Source organism: Lynx canadensis, chromosome E1 (assembly GCF_007474595.2).
Source record: "Lynx canadensis isolate LIC74 chromosome E1, mLynCan4.pri.v2, whole genome shotgun sequence".
Classification (NCBI taxonomy): Eukaryota; Metazoa; Chordata; class Mammalia; order Carnivora; family Felidae; genus Lynx; species Lynx canadensis.
In genome coordinates, this window is record NC_044316.2 from 7,168,834 (window position 1) to 7,184,890 (window position 16,057).

Below are 16,057 nucleotides of genomic sequence, written 5' to 3' on the forward strand. Positions count from 1 at the left end.
GTAACATAACCACTCAGTTTTTCATATTTAAATTGGAAAGACTTGTATCCATTCATCCTTCCCTTTTGAAGAAACTGAAATCCACAAGAGACTTCTTTTTTAACATCTTTTTTAAAGAAATGCGATCTAATTGAAACATAACACTAGATTTAGGTGTACGTAATGAGTTGATACACGTATATATTGTGAAATGATCACCACAACGAGGTTACTTAACATCCATCACCTCCCATAGTTATTTTCTCTTGTGATGAGAACTTTTAAGATCTACTCTCTTAGCAGCTTTCAAATACATAGTAGACTTTTGTTAACTATAGTTACCACATTGTACATGACACCCCCAGGGCTTACTTATATTTTAAGTGGAAATCTAGACCCTTTGACCACGTTCCCCCACAAGGAAGGAATGACTGTGATCCCAATTTAGTTTCTGCATAGGAAAATAACCACATAACCATGAAGACCAGAGACTCTAAGTGTGTGTTGCCAGTGAAAGAATCAGACAGGATATGAGGATGACCAAAGATGATTGCTTCGATGACTTTGAATCAAGTCAGTCAACAGTTGATCTTTCCATGAAAGTTACTTTGACTTTCCTCAACTTGTAAGATTAATATGAAAGGCACATTCAATTTCCAATATGCGTTCAACATGACTAAATTGAGGTATGACTAGAAATCGTTTTAAGGTAATAAGAAAATCTAATGTTTGATGTAGTCTGAGTCTCTTTAATCTTATTTTCTACTAAAAATAGAGATTGTCGGGGCGCCCGGGTGGCTCAGTTAAGTGTCTGACTTTGGCTCGTGGTTCACAAGTTCGAGCCCCGCGTCGGGCTCTGTGCTGACAGTTCAGAGCCTGGAGCCTGTTTCCAGATTATGTGTTTCCATCTCTCTCTGCCCCTCCCCTGCTCACGTTCTGTCTCTCCTTGTCCAAAAAAAAAAAAAAAAAAAAGTGAATTAAAAATAAAAAATAGCGACCTACAAACGGGGAGCCCTGTAGGTAGGGTTGCCAGATTTAACAACACTAGCAACGACAAAATATATAGCCTACCCAATCCAATTTGAATTTCAGAGAAAATGAATTACTGTTTCTGGTATGAGTGTGTCCCGTGCAATAATGGGGAAATCCTAAAAAAAAAAAAAAAAAAAAAAAATTCTTGTTTTCCTGAAACTCAAGTTTAATTGGCCCTCTTGTAATTTCTCTGGCAAACCTACCTGTCTGCCAAAGATTTAAAGTAGAAAAAAAAAAAAATTCCCTCATGGTCCCGACCATAGTGAATTTAAATTAAGAGCAGGATCTGGCTCAATGAAGCGATCTTCCGTGTGGAGTCACATGAAGTAAGCCATGACCGTAAGCTTCATCTGCGCTCCCTCCGATATTATCATTCAGCTCACCTTGTGTGAGGAATGAGCGGAAAGGCAGGAGGCCACAGCCAGCAATGCGTGAAGGAGCTCAACACGGGAATTATTTTAACAGACTTAGGCTGCGTGATAAAGCAGATGGGAAAAGGCCGCTTCCTCACTCTTCCCTCCAAGCCAGAATATTCCGAGTCTAGGGCAACAGTTTAGTCTCTTGGTGTTCTCTGCCATCCTCACTGCAAACACACGCAGACATCCCACCCCCCAATGCCCATCGAGTGGGGGCAGAAACGTTTTGTCCCCATCTTCCATTAGGAGCATTACGAAAACACGTGCCCACCTGCCATCTCGTGACCCGCTTGCCACCTTCAAAAGATACATCGCCTCCTGTTTGTGCCTCGATACCCCCAGCCTCAATGAATGGATCTAATAAAAACACCGAGACAGTCAAATGAAATCGGTGTGATAAAGTTACAAGAACATTCCAGATTTCCAGTTCAAGATGGCAACTGGCCTCCATGCCCGTAACTTCGTGTGTAAAGACCCGTGAAGACAGAAAAGAATAAAGCATCACCACCACCAAAAAGCCCAAGACTAAGAGACAAATGAATTCGTATCCAGGGGATGAGGCAAAAGAGCTGTTTTGTTTTGTTTTTTAAACTTGTTCAACTTTCATATCATTGCATCCCCCATACCGCTTCTGGAAAGAACAGCTGTCAGTATTTTCTCTTCGGCTGGCCACATTAACTAGGGTCTGTGCTAACCAGGGACCAGGGGACTAGGCAGCCATTCTTGATCCCCTTTGTGCCATGCTATGAAAAAGGCAAAACACTGCTTTTGAATCTCAGGGTCCCACAGACATCTTTCTGCTTCTAGAAACTTGAATCCCAGAAAGCATCTGGGCAAGCGGGTGCCACCAGGGCATTCTGGAACTTGCTCTTGAATGGGCTGTGCCCAGGACACGGCATGTTAGGGATGGTTTTAAACAGAACGTAGAAAGATTCCCAAGAGAACGAACGGAAATGCATGATGGATAAAAATCTGTGATGCGATCAACATCTGAATTGATCGCATGGAGTCCAAATGCTCCTTTCAATCCCCTGAGGAGAACTCTTAGCAAACTCTGTTCTGATTATTTCCTATTCGTGTTTTCTTCTGTAACCCTTTCTGGAGCTATTTGTGGATCCGAAGGTGACTCTTGCAAACTTGGAGCTGATGTTTCATTCTATTCATTCAGCCTCTAAGACAAAGGATTTCAAAGGAACGCGTGATTTTTCTCCTTTTAGCAAGACTGAGACTCTGCATGTCAGAGCAGAAGCAAACTTTTGACCCCAGAATCAGAACACAGAGGGCAGATGGTAAGCAGGTCAGTCCCCAGTAGCTTATGAAAACCAGCTTCTTCTTAAGATTATTTTTGGGAGGTAGAGCATCAAAGAGGAAGTTAGCTGGACTCTCGAACAAATGAGTGTACTATGAAGGGGACCTCAAAAGGCATTTGGTGTCCATTAGCAGGCATTCAGTAGCTGCCTTGTCATTTTTCTTGTTTGTCATAAAAAATAAATAGAGTTTAATAGATGATCTAACCTAGCAGGTTTTGGCAACAAAGTGGACTGTGTCCCATTATGATCTTGATGTGTATAATTTACAGTAAGATGGAACATAAAACCATTCCCAGCGCACAAAGAGGAGTGAGTGACATAGATTTAGTCCCTGATTGGGCAGAAATGGAAACCAGCGCTGACTTGGACGGTGTGTTAAATCATGTATTCTGTTTTATGGAGTTTGTGCTGTAAACAGCGTATTTCAGAATAATTAACCCTGTCATTTTGGACTTAGAAGTTTGTTTTTAAAAACAGGAGTGTTTTATGTAGAAGGCAGGAGCTTAAGTGCCTTAATAGATTGCATGGAAGCCAGAAGAAATTCGAAGGTCAGTTCCTGTTCACTCACGGGTCAAATTTGCCATCAGTTAGCAGGAATTAAGACATGCCCAGCAAACCCAGGGGGAAATTCTGTGCTTGGTGGGAAAGAGCTGGGATTCCAGCCAGGGCCTCTCGCCTGGCCAGGGCGGAGAGGTGACCGACAGGGCTCACCGAAGTCATGGCTTTGGCATGACACATTGGATAATCATCTCCTCCTCCGCAGAACAGCATCAGGAATGGGTTAACCTCTGCAGCAACTGGGGGGACTCTTATCAGAGAACTGAGCAGATTTTCTGCCTGGTAGGTGAAGCGACCTGACCGTAGTCACCCCCGGGGGATTTTCCTTGAGATGTATTTCTTGATTCGTTCTCAGATTTGTAGCCTACATTTGGTTTTCTTTGTTCTCAAAATACAGACATTTTTGACGACCAAATTCAGCCGGGGCTTAGTTGCATTTCTAAAGTGCTTAAGTTTTGGCGGAAATCCTCAGCAGGATAACTCAGAAGTCTTCTGCTTCTCTTCCCTTTGTCCTCCCGTGATGCTTGGGGAACATCTTTCTTCTCCTCTCTCTTAAAAAAAAATCTAGGCGATCTATGCCTACTGTTGGCGTAGAAACATCCTGATGATGTTTATAAATACACGGTATTACTGTTTATGCAAATACCCCTGATACCTTGCAAGAACAGGTGTATCTAGATAGTTCCATCTTGTGTATGGGACCAAAAGATTGGGTGATATGCCGAATGCTCACCAACTAAATGGCAGACTTGAAAAATGGGTCACCAATGTCCCTCTGTTGGGGTCTTTGTTGGCAGACTTTCAATGGCACTTTGCTTTCAGATTCCATGATCCTATCCTGATTGCTTTTCCACATCATAAAACCAGTGATTCCATCACTCAGGCCCAAGCATGCATAAAATTTATTTCATCTGGTATTTATGAATATGACCAGTATTTGCTGTCTTACAAATGGACTCTTATGAAATGGAGAGTTTTTCTTGGGAGTTCAGTGATCCAGCAAGAAAAGTCAATATTTACCCAAAGAAAAGCACATACACACAAACACTGACCACACAGCTACATCCACTCTTCCAAAAGACAACCCGGGGAATGAAAAATAGTAAAGTTCGTCTACGGCCATCCTCCCAGGTTACCTAGGCCATCAGGTATATCTGTCATCTGATCGGTCGATTGAGTATATTTGGCTGACAGAGTCCCAATACCACACCTCTGGGCCAGGAGCAAGAATGCTATCAGTGACGGAAGGCTTCACGTTAGACATGCAGTGTCTACAAGATGTGGAAGAAAATATCCTTGGCATATAGGAAGAAATTCCTCTATAATTTCAGAAAACTGTGTTTTATCTTTTCCATAGAATCATGCACCCCTGTGACAAAGATTTTTACCATTTTACAGATGAGGTGACTGTGGTTTGAGAGGAAGTAATTTGGCCAAGGTCCTATATCCTGTATGGAACAGGGTTGAGACTTCTGCTCAGACCAGAAGACGTGCCATCTTTATGCCACACCGGGGATGTAGCCAAACAGCCACACATCTTCCAGAAGATCATCGAAAGGTTGGAGCCTCAAAATAATACTTCTGTCAATCACATTCAGAAAACATTCCACATATTCTCCATATATTTTGTTTTCATAATCTCAAATATCAAGAATGCCAATTTTTAGTTCCGCTACCTGAAATTTGGTATGAATTGACCTCGTGTTTCAAGTGTTCGGTTTTATTAATTTCACAGCAGTAGTAATACAACCTAGTTTCTTTTGTTCTTTAAGTTTTTAAATTCCCGTTAGAAAGGGGAGCGCTCTTGCTCTGTCGGTGTGAGTGCAAACATGGTGTAGTCACCGTGGAAGACAATGTGAAGTTCCTCAAAAGTTAAAAATAGAACTACCCTACGATCCAGCAAACTACTGGAATACAAAAATACTAATTCAAAGGGACATATGCACCCCGATGTCTCTAGCAGCATTATCTACAATAGCCAAATTATTGAAACAGCCCAAGTGTCCATTGACTGATGAATGGATAAGGAAGATATGTATATACATATATACACACACATATACACACACATACAGGTACACATACATACACATACGATAGAACTTAGAAAAATTTTGAAAGTAATTTGAAATCATACATAAGGTTACAGAGTTAACCCTTCTCCAAAGTTAACTACTCTAAACTGTTTTTTTCTTTTTTGCATTTTTTCTGAAGATTCTTTTTTTTCCTTTCTTCCTAAAGAGTCTTATGCACAGGTGTGTGTGTGTGTGTGTGTATGTGCGCGCGTGCACACACGCATGTGATGTATGTAAAACATTTCAATTTTTCACAAAGCAATTCATCTATGTGGACCCTGTTCTGTACCTTGCTCATTTCATTCATTAACATACATTCTAGGCCCTTTCTAAACCAGCATATTTATCTTACATCAATATTTTGAAAACTGCGTAGTGTTATAACTTATATAACTTTCCTTCTGCTGCAAAACATACAGAATATTTTTAAAATTTTGACAATTCGATTGATTTTCTCATATCAAATATTGTTATAGTCAATATATATTTGCCAAGATATGCATAGAGCAAACGCTTACAAAATAATTGGGTTCACAGTTGGTGCATTTTTAGTTGTGGTAGATAATTGTCCTCCAAATAATGTTTTATCAATAGATTCTTTCCAACAGTGCATGAGAGAGTGTTTTATCCCAGACCCTGGTCAACCCTGCAGTATACCAAAATTTTTTTTAAACATTTTTAATGTTTTTATTTATTTTTGAGACAGAGAAAGACAGAGCATAAGCAGGGGAGGGGCAGAGAGAGAGGGAGACGCAGAATCTGAAGCAGGCTCCAGGCTCTGAGCTGTTAGCACAGAGCCCGACGTGGGGCTCGAACTCACAGACCATGGGATCATGACCTGAGCTGAAGTTGGATGCTTAACCGAGCCACCCAGGCACCCCTGAAAACTTTTAAACTTTTACCAGATTAGTAACAAACTATGATGTTTTAGTTGCTCTTTAATTTGTATCTCTTTAGCTATAAGGGAAGATAAGCATGTTTTCACTAGCTGTTATTTTTTTGTTCAGTTATTTGAAAATGGCCTGTTTATTTTCTTCTGACAAGCTTTCTTAGAAATATTGCCAGTAGGGGTCCACAGGTGGCTCAGTCGGTTGAACGTCTGACTTCAGCTCAGGTTATGATCTCGCGGTTCGTGGGTTCGAGCCCCACATCAGGTTCTGCACTGACAGCTCAGAGCCTGGAGCCTGCTTTGGATTATGTGACTCCCTCTCTCTCTACCCTTCCCCTGCTTGCACTCTGCCCCTGTCTCTCTCTCTCAAAAATAAATAAACATTAAAAAAGTTAAAAGAAATATTGTCAATATAATTTCTAAAACCTTTGCAGAAAGATTTAGTGCGTAGTGTAGGGTGTATGTCGTAAAGTGTTTTTGTTTTTTTCTTTTGCATATGGCTTCGTTTACAATATTTTTAACAGCTTTAACTGACATCTGATAAACAGCACACATCCGAAGTATACAGTTTGATAGCTTTTGACATCTCTATATCCGAGAAGCCCTCACCAGTCAAGATAACGAGCATGTCTGTCACATCTCTTGGTGCCCCTCTGTAAGCCTCCTTCCCAACTTTCAGCCCCCTATCTGCTTTCTATCACTATGTATTAGCAGGCATCATCTAGAATTTTATAGAGAGTCATACCGAATGTACCCTTTATTGTCTAGCTACTTTATGCAGCATATCTATCTGCTATTTTGTTTATTGATTCATCTGTCCGTGGACATTTAGGTTGTTTCCATTTTTATGAACATTTGCTATCAAGTATTGTGTGACCGCATGCTTCCTTTTCTCTTAGACAAACGCCTAAGAGCGGTGTGGCCGAACGACCCGGTAGATGCAAGCTTAACTTTCTAAGAAATTTCAAACTGATTTCCAAGGCGGTTACACCGCCTTACATTACCAACAGCAGTGTATGCGAATTCCAGTCCCTGTACATCCTTATCAGCACTTACTGTGGTCATTCTTTTTTATTTTAGCCATACTAATAGGGGGTTAAAATAGCCACAATATCTCATTGTGGGTTTTGGGTGCATTCTGCTAATGATTAATAAATCTTGGGTCTCTTTTCTTATGTTTCCTTGCTATCCATACGTCTTCATTGGTAGGTGTCCATTCAGATCTTTTGTTCATTTTCTTATGGGGTATTTTGTTTCCTTATTATTGAGTTTTGAGAAACATTTGTGTATTCTGAATACAAGAACATATTAGATGTGTGCTAATACACTCTTTATATTTAGATGTGTTAGATGTATTCTTTGCAAATATTTTCTCCAAGTCTATGGTGAGTCTTTTTCTTTTTTTTTTAATTTTTTTTTTAACGTTTATTTATTTTTGAGACAGAGAGAGACAGAGCATGAACGGGGGAGGGGCAGAGAGAGAGGGAGACACAGAATCAGAAGCAGGCTCCAGGCTCTGAGCCATCAGCCCAGAGCCCGACGCGGGGCTCGAACTCACGGACCGCGAGATCGTGACCTGAGTTGAAGTCAGACGCTTAACCGACTGAGCCACCCAGGCGCCGCAGTCTTTTTCTACTTTTAACGAGCCTTTCAAAGAGAAGTTTTTGATTTCGATAAAGTTCAATTTGTCTTGATCTTATCTTCATTTATTTTATTTTTAAAAAAATATTTATTTATTTATTTTTGAATGGGAGAGAGAACACAAGCAAGGGAGAGGCAGAGAGAGAGAGAGAGGCAAGGAGACACAAAATCCGAAGCAGGCTCCAGGCTCTGAGCTATTAGCATGGAGTCCGACATGGGGCTCGAACCCACAAACCATGAGATCATGACCTGAGCCGAAGTCGGACACATACCCGACTGAGCTAGCCCAGGCGCCCCATCTTCATTGATTTTTAAATGAGACATTTTCTTTCATCTTAGTTTCTATCTGGTTACCATTTGTATCTTGGGACTCTTATTCCGCATGATTTTATTTTTTCTTTGACTCAAGAGTGTTTAAATGAAAAAGTAGTGATGAATTTACAGCTAGTAGGACGTGTGTTTAATGATTTGGGTTTCGTGTTTTTCTTTTTTTTTTTTTATTTTAAGGATTAACTTTCAGTTTTCTTGGACAATGATTAGGGAATGTACATATAATATATCAAATTTTAAAAATCTATTAACGTTTTTTGGTAGTCTGCGGATACTTGCCTTCTTTTAGAAATGGAAAGCACGAGAGCTTTGGCGTTAGAGGTTGAAAGACAGGTCATTATGTTTAGATCTTTTTCTGTAAAGGAAAAGATAGTAAAAATTTTAGGCTTGTGGGCTTTCTAATCTGTGTCACAACTACTCAGCTCTACCACTGCAGCATGAAAGCAGCCATATTCCATAGTTAACAAATGGGTGTGGCTGGGTGCCAATAAAACTTTATTTGTAACAAACAAACAAACACCAGCAACCAAACAGGCTGCTGATGCCAGGTTTAAAAGACAACTCTTTGGGCGCCTGGGTGGCGCAGTTGGTTAAGCGTCCGACTTCAGCCAGGTCACGATCTCGCGGTCCGTGAGTTCGAGCCCCGCGTCAGGCTCTGGGCTGATGGCTCAGAGCCTGGAGCCTGTTTCCGATTCTGTGTCTCCCTCTCTCTCTGCCCCTCCCCCGTTCATGCTCTGTCTCTCTCTGTCCCAAAAATAAATAAACGTTGAAAAAAAAAAAAAATTTAAAAAAAAAAAAAAAAAAAAAAAAAGACAACTCTTAACATGTTATGGAACCTGAAAGAGGAAGTCCGTGGGTCCTGTTTCTTTTTTATATAAGGTTCATGTACTGGATAAGTTCTCTGTGTTTGTTGAGGAGACTGAAATCTGCTGGGGGAAGATAGAGAAGCAGGACAGCCCTGGGGAGCCAGGACTTCTCTCCGACAAACGGAAGCACAGAGGCAGGCTCCCTTCTTAACCCCCAATGCCTCCTTCACTGGAGTGACCCTCAAGAGCCACTTAAGGGAAGGGACTGAATTACAAGGCCTTTGGACAATACCTTTTGATGTCCAGTAGGTAGAGTGACAAGAACACAATCCTAACTTTGCATCCTGATGCTTAAACACATGAGCTGTGTGACTGTGGGTAGGTTACCTAACCTCTCTGAGCCTGTTTCCTCTCTCTCTTTTTTTTACATGTTCATTTATTTTTGAGAGAGAGAGGGCGCGAGTGAGCGCATGAGCAGGGGAGGGGCAGAGAGAGAGGGAGACACAGAATCTGAAGCAGGCTCCAGGCTCTGAGCTGTCAGCACAGAGCCCCACGTAGGGCTTGAACCCACAAACTGTGAGATCATGGCCTGAGCCGAAGTCGGACACTTAACCCCTCTGAGCCTGTTTTCAATATGTCAACCGAATATAATATTGCCGACTTTGTATGGTTATTCTAAGGGTAAGATAAGATAAGTCCCTCACATATAACAGACACTTTAACAAATACAGCTTCATCCACCTTTAAACACACACGCACACACACACACAAACAGCTTGTCCTTTGCCTTCATTTTGGCCTGTTTTCTTTGGATGGGGGAGGGAATGGTCTAATTGCTCGCTTACCCGTTGTTTTTGACCAGTTCTTCACGGTGTCTCACCCCACAGCAGATCAGAACTGGTCCTAAGACTGCCTCCTGGGGCGCCTGGGTGGCTCAGTCAGTTAAGCGTCTGACTTCAGCTCACGTCAGGAGCCCCCAGTTCGTGGGTTCGAGCCCCACATCAGGCTCTGTGCCGTCAAAGCGGAGCCCGCTTCAGATCCTCTGTCTTCCTTTTTCTGGGCCCCTCCCCTGCTTAAGCTCTCTCTCAAAAATAGACATTAAAAAAAAAAAAAAAAGAAATACATGTTTATTTTTAAAAAAGAAGTTTAACATTGTTTCAATTCATGCAGCTATATTCCTATTTCCCCAATACTCCCCCAAATGTCCTGTTTTCTTGCTTTTTTTTTTTTTTTTGTCTGTGAAGGGATGATTTCTTTTTTTTTTTTAATTTTTTTTTCAACGTTTTTTTATTTATTTTTGAGACAGAGAGAGACAGAGCATGAACGGGGGAGGGGCAGAGAGAGAGGGAGACACAGAATCTGAAACAGGCTCCAGGCTCCGAGCCGTCAGCCCAGAGCCCGACGCGGGGCTCGAACTCACGGACCGGGAGATCGTGACCTGGCTGAAGTCAGACGCTTAACCGACTGCGCCACCCAGGCGCCCCGAAGGGATGATTTCTAATACTTGGTTCTCTTTCTCCTCTGAGGTGTGTGGCCCCAGTGGCATGCATTTATTTTTCCCACAGTAAGAAGCTCTCTGCTTCTTATTGGAGCCCAGTTGGCTGTTAAGATGTGACCCTAGTCTGGGGCGCCTGGGTGGCCCAGTTGGTTGAGCATCTGACTTCAGCTCACGTCATGGTCTCGCGGTTCGTGGGTTCGAGCCCCGCCTCGGGCTCTGTGCTGACGGCTCAGAGCCTGGCACCTGCTTCGGATTCTGTCTCCGTCTATCTCTCTGCCCCTCCCCCGCTCGTGAACTCTCCCTCTCTCTTTCTCTCTCTCTCCAAGGAAATATAAAATAAATATAAACATAAAAAATAAAAATAAACATAAAAAAATAAAAAAGGTGTGACCCTAGCTCTTTATAGAGCTCACTTTATCTGACGGAATGTGGGTCTGCCTCTGGCTCTCGCTGATTTCCCTTTCCCAGGTATCAGCGGGATGTCATATTTTTTTAAACTTAGAATTTATTTTTTTCCAAGCAATAAGCAGTGCTTTGAGCTCCTATTTTATTAACGAGCCATCAGATTACTTTGGTAAAAAATAAATAATAATAATCAAGGCTTGCTTTTGAAAGGGTAATGGACAGCAGAGGCCATTGCGGGGAGTAGGGGATCAGCCCCCTCGCTAACACGAAGCTTATCCTTCCTTTTTTTTGCAACTATGAGAGCACACTCTCGCGAGACATGTTGACAAACATTTCTTTTCAGTTCTGTTTTGTGACTTCTGAGACTTGGGGCGTGCAAACAGGAGTAATCACTTAAATTGGTGAGGCTCAGAAAGGCCATTGAGCCGACCCGGGGTCTGATTTCCTCAGGGATGCCTTCTGGAACACGGAGGTCTCTGGCAGAAATAATTACTACAGGCTCTGGCAGACCCCCAGCCCATAGTTATTTTCTATCCTATCCAGGTAATTGGCCAGAGTAAACCCTTCTAGATGAATGGGGCTGTTCCCACTCTCTTTTCCTCCAGCGATAGTGTGGTATGACCACAGTACAGATAATGGAGGTCCAGTCTCCCCCCCCAAAGTACCAAGTAAAAGTGACCCTTGGACAACAAGGGTTTGAACTGCACGTGTCCTTATGTACGCAGATTTTTCACAGTATGATGCTGTCGGTGGATTTTTCTCTTCTTATGATTTTCTTTTTTTAATTTTGTAAGTTTATTTATTATGAGAGAGAGAGAGCAATTAGGGGAGGGCCAGAGAGAGAGGGAGAGAGAGAATCCCGAGCAGGCTCCGTGTTGTTAGCGCAGAGCCCCACGCGGGGCTGGAACTCACGAACTGTGAGATCGGGACCTGAGCTGAAACCAGGAGTCGGATGCTTAACCGACTGAGCCACCCAGGCACCCCACTTCCTTAATGTTTTTCTTCATAGCAGTTTCTTTTCTCTAGCTTACTTCATTGTGAGAATACGGTATAAGATATACATAGATCAAACAAAATATGTGTTAACGGACTGTTTATGTTATTGGTAAGGCTCCTGGTTGACAGTAGACTCTTCGTAGTGATGTTTTGGGGGAAGTCAAAGTTACATGTGGATTGTTGACTGCGTGGGTGTGGAGGGGGAGCGGGTAGGTATTTGCGAATCTGATTTCGGAAATTACCCTGTTTTGTCAAATCTCACAGGGATAGCCCCAAGGTCGAACTGTGTTCTCACTCCTGTTACAGGTTTGGCACTATGCTTCACACAGCTAACACAGTTCCAATGAAGCATATATAATCTTTTAATTTTACTAAGGTCTGGAGATGTGCAGAGGATGTTAAAAGAAAGGGGTCTCCAGTTTTTCTAGCTTCTGTCTTCTCTCCCCCGTCTCTGAGTTTCTCACCATCTCTCCCCAAAAGAGAAAATTATACAGTGTTAATATCCAAAACAACTCACTCACCGGGGCTTCCGCGTTTAAATTTATAGATGTCTGCCCATCTCTGTGCTTAATGAACAAAATCCTTTAACTTGTACGGAGAGTGTGCTATAGGAGGAAAACAAAGACAATTAGGGTTCTGTCCTCCAGGAATCTACCCTCTAGAAAGGGAGAGTGATTTCCATTGATTAAGGACAACAGGAAGCAGAAAGAAATACACCCTACAGCTTTATGTGTTCGTGTTTTACATGAACATTTCTTTTATTGACAAACCACGAAAGAAGACAACCTAACCTTCTCCCCATCCCCCAATAGAATTAGGGCCTTTAGATTCCAAGATGGAACCCCCAACCCCAACTCTAAGTAATTTAAACTGGAAAATACAGGAGGTTGAGCTAGCTTTAGACATGGCTTCTTTAGACATGGCGGGCGTAAGGCCAGACTCACATTATCTTTGGGGTTGTGTCCAGAGTTAAGCTCTAAGTAGTATTACTCATAGTTTTGGGCTCAGATGAAGCAGAGGAGAGTTGATTCCCCCACAGATCAAATGAAATCCTCAAAATAGAATTGTGGGCTCTGAGTAATCTGACTTGGTTCATCCTGGAACCACTCAGTTGTGGGAGAGAGGGATTGGGTATGGGAGCAATGATGTACTGACTGCCCTAGCCTGGCTCATGCTCGACTCCTGAAGGTAGAGCCAAGTCCACACGAGCTGAGAGTAGGATGAGGTGGTTCTTCCAAAAGGCAATGGACATCAAGTGATGAACAGATGCTGGGTGGTAAGGTAGCAGATATCTACAATGATGAGTGATATACAGTAAATTATGGACAAAGGAATATATCCTACCTGTGAAAACTTGAGCTCTACCCCTAGTCCCTCAAGACGATGTAAATCTTGACCTGTCTTTCTAGGCTGCTGGTCTCAGATGTCATCAACGCAGCCTGGACAGCTGGTCATCATGATCCCGAGGTGTGCGCCCGTGTTCATGGCAGATTGCCTCCAGTGGACAGAGTATTCATTTCCCCCGGTAGCCTAGTACCCCCAGCCAAGCAGCAGCACGCAAAGACTTTGCTCCCTTGACATGGGATGGAGACCATTTTCATCCTTTGGGGTTTAAAAGACTTTCCCCCCTTTCACTACCCCAGAACCTCATTCCCCTGAGCTGACATGTAGGGTCAGGTTCACCGATGGACAGTACAACTTTTCCACCTCACTGTGTTGGGCTTCTTGGGTTTTCTTTTTAATTTAATAGTAGAAGCCATACCTTGTATGTTTCAAAAGCCACTATTGCTGCTGCCATCTGCTATTACCAGTCCCGTTCTGTTCCTGTTATCGTGGCTGCTGCCGTGGTTGTTGAAAGTGGCAGTGAAGACCGAGAATGCAAGTTGGATGGTGATCTCCCAGTGTTAACTAAGGCAAAGAAACAGCACCCCTGGCAAACCAAGTCGCGAAACAGTTCCACGTTTGTGATGGCTCTCTGAAAGTCAGGGGCTTGGTGCATGAGCACGCTCTGCTCAACTGAAGTCTTTTGCCCACTAAGTTGGTAAGAGAGCCCACTCTTCCAAATCCATCTGGAGTCAGTCATTCCCCCAGGTTCTGATGATACTTGGAAACCTGACGGATTAGACTCAGCTAGAAGCAGCCGCCTGACTGGCTGCCATTTGGTTTTTGCTTCTGAAAACTGATGACTTTAAACATTGCCTCACCTGCCCATGTTGGTGTCGTGGCTTCAGAGAAGCTCTTTAGTGTTTGATTATGAGTTCCTTGGTGTCGTTTATAAAAACTGGCCGCTTGAATGTTTTGTGAACAAAACGCTGTCTGGGTTTTGAGTCTGGGGGGGGGGGTATCTCCCAAAACAATCTAACGAAAAAGCTTTTCCTCCAAATCAAATTTGCCAGATGATTGACCCTATTATTTGAATTTCGTGTGGCTTTTGATACGTTGGGAAGGGCAACCCTGAGAAACGTGGAGATACGATTATTGTATCACATTTGAAAATCCCTGTGCTGGCAGATGCTGGCTGTTTCTGCCTGTTTCCATAACTGCATTTAAAAGGCATTAAGTGTTGTGCTTGTGGGGGTTACTTTTGTTTGGTTCTTGTCCTCAATTCGCTCTATAATGTAATGCATTTCGAAGATACACTTTGATGGTATTGCACTGGGGAATGAGAACGTTATTGTTTTCCACGGGACTCGTTGAAAAGATGATGCTGCGTTGATGATAATGACCTGTAGAAACGTTCCACGTTCAAGAACATTCCCATCCAAAGCTATGCCCTTTCGCTCATTCTCTCAGCTTGCGCCATCATTTTAGGAAAACAGCGCATTAACCTCTGTGACTACCATCATCACTAGCCTCATTTTATCGGAACACTTCTCCAGAGTCAACACAGTCCAGAATGTGGAATGACGTGGAGTGTTCTGCCTCATTTTCTTAGCTAGCTTATGGGGGCTTCCATTACCTGCTAGGTTAAAACTCCTGTTAGCCACCAAGCTGTCAGTGGAGATTCCTGGGTCAGGCCATAAGACCCGGTGTCATTCTACAGAAACACCAAAGCCTGAAGGCCACCAGCCTCACCACTGTGGCACACACCAATTTTGCGGGAGCAAGAAGGGACCAGAACAGTTGTCTTTACGAAGAAAACACACACACAAGGGCCAGTCCCCCCACCCAAAATCTCGAAAGACTCGTGAAAATGGGAAGGTGCAATAAAATCCCAGGGGTGCACGGGTTAAGACAGCCTATGTGTCACTTTATGCCGGAGAGAAAGGAAGAAAAAGAAAACCTCCCATTAGGTACCTCAAATTCAATAGCTACAGGGACGTGGTAGGTGATGTGAATGACACAGACCAGCCCAGTACAAGAGGTGGGTGCAATGAAGGACTGGAGAGGACATCCCCAGTAAAAGATTGGTCCTTTCTGTCTGCAGCACCAATCGTGGGCAGATATTTGGAAGGTTTTTTTTTTTTTTTTTTAAGTTTACTTATTTATTTTGAGAGAGAGAATGTGAACAGGGGAGGGGCAGAGAGAGAGAGGGAGAGAATGGATCCCGAGCAGGCCTCTCAGCACGGGGCCCGTCACGGGGCTCGATTCCACGACTGTGCGATCATGACCTGAACCGAAATCAAGAGTCAGTTGCTGAACCGACTGAACCACCCAGGCAACCCCAGATATTTGGAGCTTTAAAGAGAAACTCAGGGTGCCTGGGTGGCTCAGTCGGTTGAGTGTCTGACTTCAGCTCAGGTCGTGATCTCTTGGTTCATGAGTTCGAGTCCTGAGTCAGGCTCTGCTGTCAGTACTGAGCCCACATCAGATTCTCTGTGTCCCTCTCTCTCTGCCCCTCCCCTGCTGGCTGTCTCTCTCTCTCTCTCTCTCTCTCTCTCTCTGTCTCTCAGAATAAGTAAATAAACTTTAAAAAAAATAAAGAGAAACTCAAGTTTCAATTTTCATCAGATATCTAATTTTAAAATATCTTAAAGATTGTGTATGTTTGCGTGTGTGCCCCCACATTCATGTATAAATATCAGTAAATGCAAATGGGGGGCTATCGTTATGCGATCTTCACTTTAAAGCAGACATGGGCACAAGATTTAAGAAATTAGCTTTTCGACACACATATTATGA